We start from the raw sequence: 9,405 nt of genomic DNA on the forward strand, positions 1-9,405 counted from the left end.
TAACATCAACCCCTGAATCTTTAATTAATTTTTGTTCAATAGATAATGTCAACAGTGGCTGAGTCTTATCTAATTTTTGTATCCAAAACACATCAGGGGAAGCAAGAGGTTGAAGTTTAGATTTTGTTTCAGGAATTTTGTCCCAAGCCTTTATGGCTGCTCTAATTGTTTGGTCAAATAATGCCGGAGACCAGCTCCGCAGGACTCATTGCACCTGAATAGCTGGTGTGGATTCGGTGAAAAAAGAAAGACATGGACCACAGATGTCTAGTGCAAGTGTGGACTTTTGTATTTTATCTGGAGCTATTGGTAAACCAGTATTACTAACTTGTTTGATTAAATGTAAAAAAAACTCGTGATAGCAGTTCTGGGTTGTTATGAGCATTGTCAATTTGTCTCATTATAGCATCTTGGAGATGATTAATAAAATCTATAGAAGGCTCAGTGGGTCCCTGTCTCACAGTAGCAAAAGTTTTAGTGGGAGTATTCCAGGGACTATGCAATGGCTCTAAATGTCCCATTTGTAAAAATTGTTTAAAATTAAAGCAGCTTGATTTAATTTCTCCCCTTCAAGAGGCCACTGCTCCACCCAAACTGGAGGACCAGGGGTCCACTGTAAATTGCATGGTGGGAGTGTGGCCATGGCCATCATGATAAATTTTGAAGGATATGTCCCAATATAACTATCATATTGAGCAAGGGGTTCTTGGCCCCATAGAGTTCAAGGGAGAACTGGAACAGAAGGCATAATGGAGGAAGTTTGTCCCTGGGGACCAGTACACAACAAAGGATTTTTATTTTCATGAGGGATTTTGAAACCGCCTAATCCAATAAGTGTAACTGGCAAAGAAGTTACTTTCTATAATGGAGTCCAATTTCTTTTAGCAATTGTGGTAACATCAGCCCCTGAATCTGTAATTAATTTTTGTTCAACAGATAATGTCAACAGTGTCTGAGTCTTATCTAATCTTTGTATCCAAAACACATCAGGGGAAGCAAGACATTGAAGTTTAGATTTTGTTTCAGGAATTTTGTCCCAAGCCTTTATGGGTGCTCTAGTTGTTTGGTCAAGTAATGCCGGAGACCAGCTCCGCAGGACTCGTTGCAACTGAATAGGTGGTGTGGATTTGGTGAAAAAAGAAAGACATGGACCACAGATGTCTAGTGCAAGTGTGGACTATAAACACATGAATTTTGTTTTATTTATACCTTTTTTCTTATTTTTTGTGCAATGATTTATCTTTTAATCAAAACATTTCTTATTTCATTTCTATTGAAAAGGAAAAGTCAAAATGTTCCAAAGCACTCATACTCTGACAAAAAACATCTACTCATGCATCAATAGTTCACCCCAAAGCCTGTGGCTTGTTGCCAGGAAACTATACAATAGCAGCACGCTTGGCTTTAAATGTCAGACCTTCGGTCTGAGTGTAAATCTTTAAACTTCTTAGCTTGCATTTTAACCCTTTCTAAATCTTACTTATACTTACTATACTTGATTTTAATAACATTGATGAGTTATGTTTGACAATTGTTTATACTCTATATAATATAATCATTTTAATTTATAATCAAAATCACAATATTTATAACATGATTTTTTATCATAAAACTTAACTATAAATCTATTAAATTTTATGTTATTGATACAAGTTTTATGTTACAAACTGATTTAAACAAAACCTGTTAATATCAAAATTTGCATTTTTCTACTGTCTAACTTATTCATCTTTGTAACAAAACTTCTCATCTCCTTGCCAAAGAAACTCCAGGAACAGCACAGGGAACAAAGTGAAAAATTAAATGACCCTACTCAAATACACTGCGTCATTCTTATTATTACTATGGAATGACATGTTCTTGGTATATCAAGTGAAGCACTGGGAGTGGAGAAGGAACAAAGAAATCTGTAATTAGTTGTAAACACCACTGCACTTGGACCCACCATCTCCCAAGGAGACATGGATTTATAGAAATTTAACACAATAACTTCATTTGACATGTACAAGAGCATGATCACAACTATAGAGCCAGTTATTCTAGAATTATAGGTCAACGCACACACCACTAACAGGAAAGATCAACAACAAAATTAAATCAAGCCAACCCACACTCAGAACATGCATCAAAAACATCTTTAGTACAGACAATGCCCTTTAAATAAACCAATTAATTCTGATACATATTTAACATGTCATTTGAGAAACTCCAGGGCCCTTGGAATTCCCCAAAGCCATGCCAAGCCTAAAGTTTGGGCTTTTTCATTTTGGAAAGGCTTGTCAAGTAACAAAAGGTGAACAACAGGAAATTTTGTGGAGCTGTACCACACACACGGGATACCCCTGCAGCCTAGCTGAACAAGGGTGTCGCTCCTCAGACTCCCATGCTGTTCCATATAGCAGGTTGACTCTTGACAAAGTAACATGTCCATACTAATCTGAACCTCATTTCGTAAATTTTCAAGTGAAATAGCATGTAAGGCTTCCTGATATTTTTGTAGCCATACAGTATATTGAGCAGGAGTTAAAACAGTTTTTCCAAGTGTTTTCCAACCCCAAGCAGTCAAATTATACCCCTTAGCAATTGATTATAAGTATTCCTTAGTAAAAGTACTATGTAAGCCATTTTCTGTGATGCTCTGTTTAAACCTTTCAAACAAGGAGAATGGGAGGTTTTCATATCTTGACTGAGTCCCAGTTCTTACAACAGGAAAGACATGATGAACATCGACTCCCATGTTATGTCCTTCCTTAAGACAGGACTCCATCAAGGGAATAAATGAGTTATTTGCCTCCAGAGGTGGGGGTGGGGGAAGAGGAGGAGGACGTGAGGATTATTTTTCATCCTCTTCAATGGCATAAATGCATTTTTGACTTTTGTTAAGGTTCTGAATAATTTTTAAAGCATTTTAACATGATTTTCAAACCGCTATAATCAAATAATAATTTAGTTAGATGATGGTTAGTTACTTTATAACCTACTGCCTTAAGGAGACATAGAAGGACTGAACTATGTTGAACTTTCCTCTTAGACAGTAAAATAACCATAATGGCAAGAATAGATAGAGAGTTGAGCTAATCATAAGAATAGATAGAAAAATTGAGAGAGTAAGAAAGCAAAACTTCGGAGCCAAGTCCTAGCTAGACACTGCATCAGGCATGCAATCGCTTAATCAAAACCCACCTCTGTGATCCCCTTTACAGGGTGAGTCTGCCTTACTGGGATTTCCCTTTTGAAGGGATGAGTAGCAGACATCCTTTTACGTTCTATACAAGGCTTGGCAGGTCAGTCTCTTATCCTTAGACCAAGAATTTGTCACATTGGGGTCACCATTTGTTGTTTTGCCTCCCACAGATTTGTCACCCCTTTTCCCCTGGGTGACAGAGCCACCAAAGATTACTCAAAGCCCATCTCTTCTGAGCAGTGAGAAGCCCCAGAAGGGGTTAATCTCCTGGAACCCTCAAGAGAGAGGCATTCCTTCCATTAGGGAAATTAACCACCAATTGGTGTTTTCGTCCTGCATTTACTCTCCAGACCAGAAAGTTACAGAAAGAGAACATAGATGGGGTTTTTGCTAAGTATAGTTTAACAAGTTTAACAATAGAAGCTGGTAACATTCAATAAAGCAAGCAGGGTGACATTCCATAATGCAATTTATAAGAAGTTAAGTCAATCCACCAACAAAAGCTTGATCTTAGCAAACATTCACTCTCCTTACTGCAATTTCCCAGTATCTTTACATATCAATCAGTAACTTGTCTGTCTTTGAACAAGCAACCTTGCTGTGTTACAATTCTCTGTCTTACGACAGACACTATAGCCTGGGGAAATTTTCCTGTCTTTTACAAGGTCAACATTTTATATGTACTTTTAAGAAGCTAGGCTAAACCTGAAATTGCAAGGCTTTGGAAAACCAGGCCCTTTCAAGTACATTTGCTTTATGTATACTCCACAGTTACTTACTCTGCAAATATTTTCTCCCATTCTGCAGGTTGTCTTTTGGCTTTCTTGATGGTGTCCTTTGAAGCACAGATGTTTTAATTTTGGTGAACTCCATTTAATCTATTTTTTATTTTATTACTTTTGCTTTTGATGTTATATCTAAGAATTCCTTGCCAAGCCTAAAGTTTGGGCTTTTTCATTAAAGATTTACCTCTGTTTTCTTGTAGGACTTTTATAGTTTTTGCTCTTACATTTAGGTCTTTGAGCCATTTTGAGTTAATTTTCAGATATGGTGTGAAGTAAATATTGAACTTAATTCTTTTGTCTATGGCTTATCAAGTTGTCCCAGCACCCATTTGTTGAAAAATCTATCTTTTTCCCATTAAATGATCTTGGCACCCATATCAAACATAACACCTTATCATAGATGGATGGATTTCTTTGGAGTCTTATGGGACCGCACCCTTTTTCTAAGCAAAAACAACAGATGGCCTAAACGGATAAAAGGGGTGCCCAAGGGAAGTTAAGGGGGAGGGCTAAGCATACAGAGGCAAGACACGTGCACATTTGACCTTTTCAAGGATTGGCCTAAGCTTGGAAATCCCCGCCTGCTAAGCATATAAATATGATCTTTTATGTTAAAATAAATGGAACTGCCTGACAGAACTCCCACTGCATGTGTTTGTGTTTATTCCCTATCTGGGAGAGCAGTGGTGTGCTCACCCATCTCTTGGAATATCTTTTCGCCCCACATCCTGGGGGGGAGAAAAGGGCAATCCCTTGGGCCCCAACCCTCTAGGAAAGGAAAAACCTGTTGGGGTCCCATGTGGCTGCCAGAGACACCCAACAGAGTCTCAATTTCATTTTATTGATGTATATGTGTATACGTGTGCTAGTACCACATTGTGACTGTTGCTTTGCAGGAAGTCTTGAAACTAGGAAATATAAGTTCTCCTACTTCATTCTTCTTTTTAATGATTATTTTGGATATTCTGAGACCCTTGCAATTCCATTTCAATTTTAGAATCAGCTTGTCAATTTCTATAGAGAGGTCAGCTGGGATTTTGAGAGGGGTAACATTGAACCTACAGATCACTTTGGGGAGGATTGTCATCTTAACAACGTTAAGTCTTCAGAGACATGAACAAGCATATTTTCCCATATATTTAGATCCCCTTTTATTTCTTTCAATAATTTTTTTTTTAATTTTCAAAGCATATGTTTTGCATTTCTTTTAAGATAACTTCTTATTTTTTTGGATCAATGCCAGAGAACACAGTATTTAGCATGCTGTTCCTTTTTCCTTATTTCACACATTTATTCGTCACACATATGCGATTCACAATTCAATTAATTTTTTCCTAGTACTTTCCTATATTATTTATTTATTATTGGAACATAGCTGATTGTACATATCTGTGAGGTACTACCTAGAATATCATATCTGTGTGCATTATGTGGTGTCAAATTGAAAACTTCTATTGGCTTAAAGAACAGAAATTTAATTTCTCACAGTTCTGAAGATGGAAGGTCCAAGATCAGGGTTCTAGCAGAGTTTGATTTCTGATGAGGGTTCTCTCTCTGGCTTGCAGATGGCTACCTTCTCTCTGTGTCCTCACATGGGTTGAAATAGAATGGATGTCTCTTCCTCCTTCATAAAAACACCAGTTCTATCAGATCAAGGCTCTACACTTACAACTTTATTTAACTTTAGTCAGCTCTTTAAAGGCCCTATCTCCCATACAGTCACGTGGGGGGTTAGGGATTAAACATATGAATGGAGGGCACAATTCAGTGCATAGCACAAAGGTAGAGAAATACAAGTGATTTTTTAAATATTATCATATTGCTTTTATATTTTTGCAACATTGCTGAACTCATTTCTTAGTTTTCATGGTTTTTTAGTGTGTTCCTTAGGATTTTCTATACACAAGATCACATCATCTGTGAATAGATAGTTTTATGTCTGCTCTTCCAATCTTGATTCCTTTTTTTTTTAATTTTTAAATTTCTTGCCTAATTACCCTAGTTAGTATCTCCAGTAGAGCACTGAAGAGAAATTGGTAAGAGTGGACATTCTTTTCTTGCCCCTGAACGTAGAGGGAAATCATCCATTCCTTCACCATCAGGTCTCAGGTTATCTATAGATTTTTTGTAGATGCCGTTGATCAGTTTGAGGAAGTTCTCTTCTATTTCTAGTATGCTCAATGTTTTTATCCTGTGCAGGGTGAGAGAATGGTTTACTCTGCTGCAGTGAAATTACCATCAATGTTCCCTCTGCTTTTCTCTTTCTCTTTAATACACATAGGTCACCTGCTCTCCCTGACTGGACAGTCGCAGGCAGAGGAAGCTTATAATCCACCAGCTTCTGAAGACGAAGCCTTGAATTAATGTCTCTCCATGATGACACACGGTGGGCAGAGGTAGTTTTCCAGAGAGAAACAGGATGCTATTAGGAAGGACATAGGTGCTGGAGAGCCAAAATCAAAAACTACCAACCATGAGCACCATCAACATCCAAACACTGTGTCAAGTACTTTACTCAACATTATCTCATTTAATTCTCACAACAGACCAATGAAGGCAGGTGCAACTATCCCAAAACACATACACACACTGCAGATGAAGAAATTGAGTAACACAATAGTGAACCACTTTGTCTAAAGTCACACAGTAAGTGTGGAGCTGAGATTTTAAGGCACATCTGCCTAACTTCACAGTAATGCTCTTGACCATAGCACCTTGACCAGATGTTCTGCCCCTGCAGTGAGGGAAAAGCACACAAGCTCATTATTTCTCTGTGCCCAAATCTCACCCTTAACCTACTATGTGAAAGCATCTTCACACAGACACAGCTTCTCTGGATTTTAAAAATTACAGCTTCTGTCCCTCACAGGACACCCCTGACATGCATGGAGCCCTCTACTTTTGTGGAACTTTCTAGATTCCCACATAAATGTCAGAAATTAGCAATGCCTCTTTGGGCATCTTATTCGCTAGACATTTTCTTGTAAGCGTCACTGTTTGCTTATTGCTCATTCTGAAGAAAAGAAGAGAAAAACATGGACAAAGCAGAATCTCAGAGATCAAATAGTAACAGAACATCCACACCTACATGTGTCTGTAATAGTATAATGTTTCAATAGCCAATGTAGTCAAAGTAAAATGGAAATAGTAGCTTTTATTAACAAAAATGTCATCTCATGTTATTAATAATAGATGTATTTAAAATATAAGACTGTAAATGTTTGTATATAAGATGGTGGAGAATCTGTGAAATACAATCAATAATTTTTTTAAAACCCGGCAGAGAAATATTAATATCAAAAAGATTTTAAGAAACAAAAGTCTTAATCAAGTTCAAGTTTGCCTAAAGACATACATATTCTAACTGAAATGTATAACACAGGCTTTACACATAAAGAACAAATATTGGAAGAAATAAAAATATAAAAATGAAATCAAATTTTATAGAATTATTTTTTAAACAAACTTTCTCAAAAGCTTAAAAAACAAGCAGCTAGAACAACACAGAGCATTCCCAATACATAAAGAAAATGTTAACTATGTTAACTTCAACAGCGCCTACAGAACGCCTCTTGCAGTCGTGCACAACCCATCAGCAAAGCAAAGAGCATTACTTGCCTCCACACAGATTCCTACTACTGAAACCACACAGAGTATTTATTTACTCTCGTATTCTGTGCAATTAAGATAGACATCTTTAAGACAGAGAATAGAAATCCTGTTTTTCTAAATCAAGATATGCATTTGTTAATATCCGACAGGTTTAAAAAAAAAGGTATCACGGCTGCAGTAAAAATCTTGATGAAATATTTACTTAAACACCTCATTAAAAACCTCTGTGATGCTCTCAGTACACAAAACTCCTGATAACTTGGAAAATCGAATCAGAATAAAAACAAATATAAATATGGCAAACTAATAAAATTTAAGGATCCTTGATGAATGTGGCCAAGAACAAAGTGGAAAGGCAAGATTATCTAATATGAATGATAATAACCAATAACAGTACAAATTGTATCACCTGTGCATTCTCCATATAGTATACATTCAGAGGATAATAGGACAATATTATCCATTATTTGAAATTGCTATCTACTCAATATTAATTATTTGCAATATATAGTTAAGTGCTTTGCTAATGAACCAATCACCAAGTTTCATCTTTGTTCAGGTTCTTGACTGTCACCAAAGATCCTTAAATTTTATTAGTTTGCCATATTTATATTTGTTTTTATTCTGATTCGATTTTCCAAGTTATCAGGAGTTTTGTGTACTGAGAGCATCACAGAGGTTTTTAATGAGGTGTTTAAGTAAATATTTCATCAAGATTTTTTACTGCAGCTGTGATACTTTTTTTTTAAACCTGTGGGATATTAACAAATGCACATCTTGATTTAGAAAAATAGAATTTCTATTCTCTGTCTTACAGATGTCTATCTTAATTGCACAGAATACAAGAGTAAATAAATACTCCGTGAGGTTTCAGTAGTAGGAATCTNGAACCCGGGGCCTTGGTGTTATCAGCACCGCACTCTACCGAGTGAGCCACGGGCCGGCCCATTTGTTCAGGTTCTTGACTGTCAATTCTTGTCATACAGATTATGTTAGTCTGACTTCAGATGTGACCCTGTCACTTGGAAATTAATAAAATGTTTACAATATTCTCAAACATTTTGTTTCCCTACTAGTCACAGAAATCGGAGTTTCACAAACGACTTGTTTGTTTTATTTGAGAGATTGGCTCTTTAAAGTTTGCAGGTTTCACAAATGATTTGTTTGTTTTATATGAGAGATTGGCTCTTTAATGTTTGCAATCAACCTGACAATTTTAGTATAAGTGTGTATAAAGAAGCATAAATCATTATTTTATTTGTTTGTAAATATAGCAATACTCAATTCAAAATCACATATTACGGCTCTTTTTTAAAAAAATTAAATCATCTTCGCTGCTGAATGTTAATTGACAGTGTTAGAGGGAAAAATTCACTGTTAGTAGGTAGTAAAGAGCTGAAAGCTTGATACATATAATTTGGGATTAGTTGATACATAACTGTTTAGATTGTATTAGGAAGTTTTGATGGAAATAAGGATCTTGCACTGAAACAAGCTAATGATTAAAGGTGTTATAATGTAAACTAGAATTTCTAAACCACTCTAATGACTTACATGCCTCTTTGTTTATGTTATACTTGTTATCATATTATTTAGGTTCAAGTTCTTAAGAGTCATCAGAACAACATGGATTGAAGAGAGTTTCAAACACTTGCCATCTCTTGCTGCCATTGTTTCACAAAAGGAGAGAATCAACATTTGTTAAAATTTTACTTGTTATAATATGTCAGCAAATAAAATACTTCAATGCTTGCAGTCATCCTTATTTTCTCAATTTTAAATATAATATCTTACAGTTTCCATCATATTTATTTTGCAACACAG

This window comes from Galeopterus variegatus, unplaced genomic scaffold, assembly GCF_000696425.1.
Source record: "Galeopterus variegatus unplaced genomic scaffold, G_variegatus-3.0.2 Scaffold14168, whole genome shotgun sequence".
NCBI lineage: Eukaryota > Metazoa > Chordata > Mammalia > Dermoptera > Cynocephalidae > Galeopterus > Galeopterus variegatus.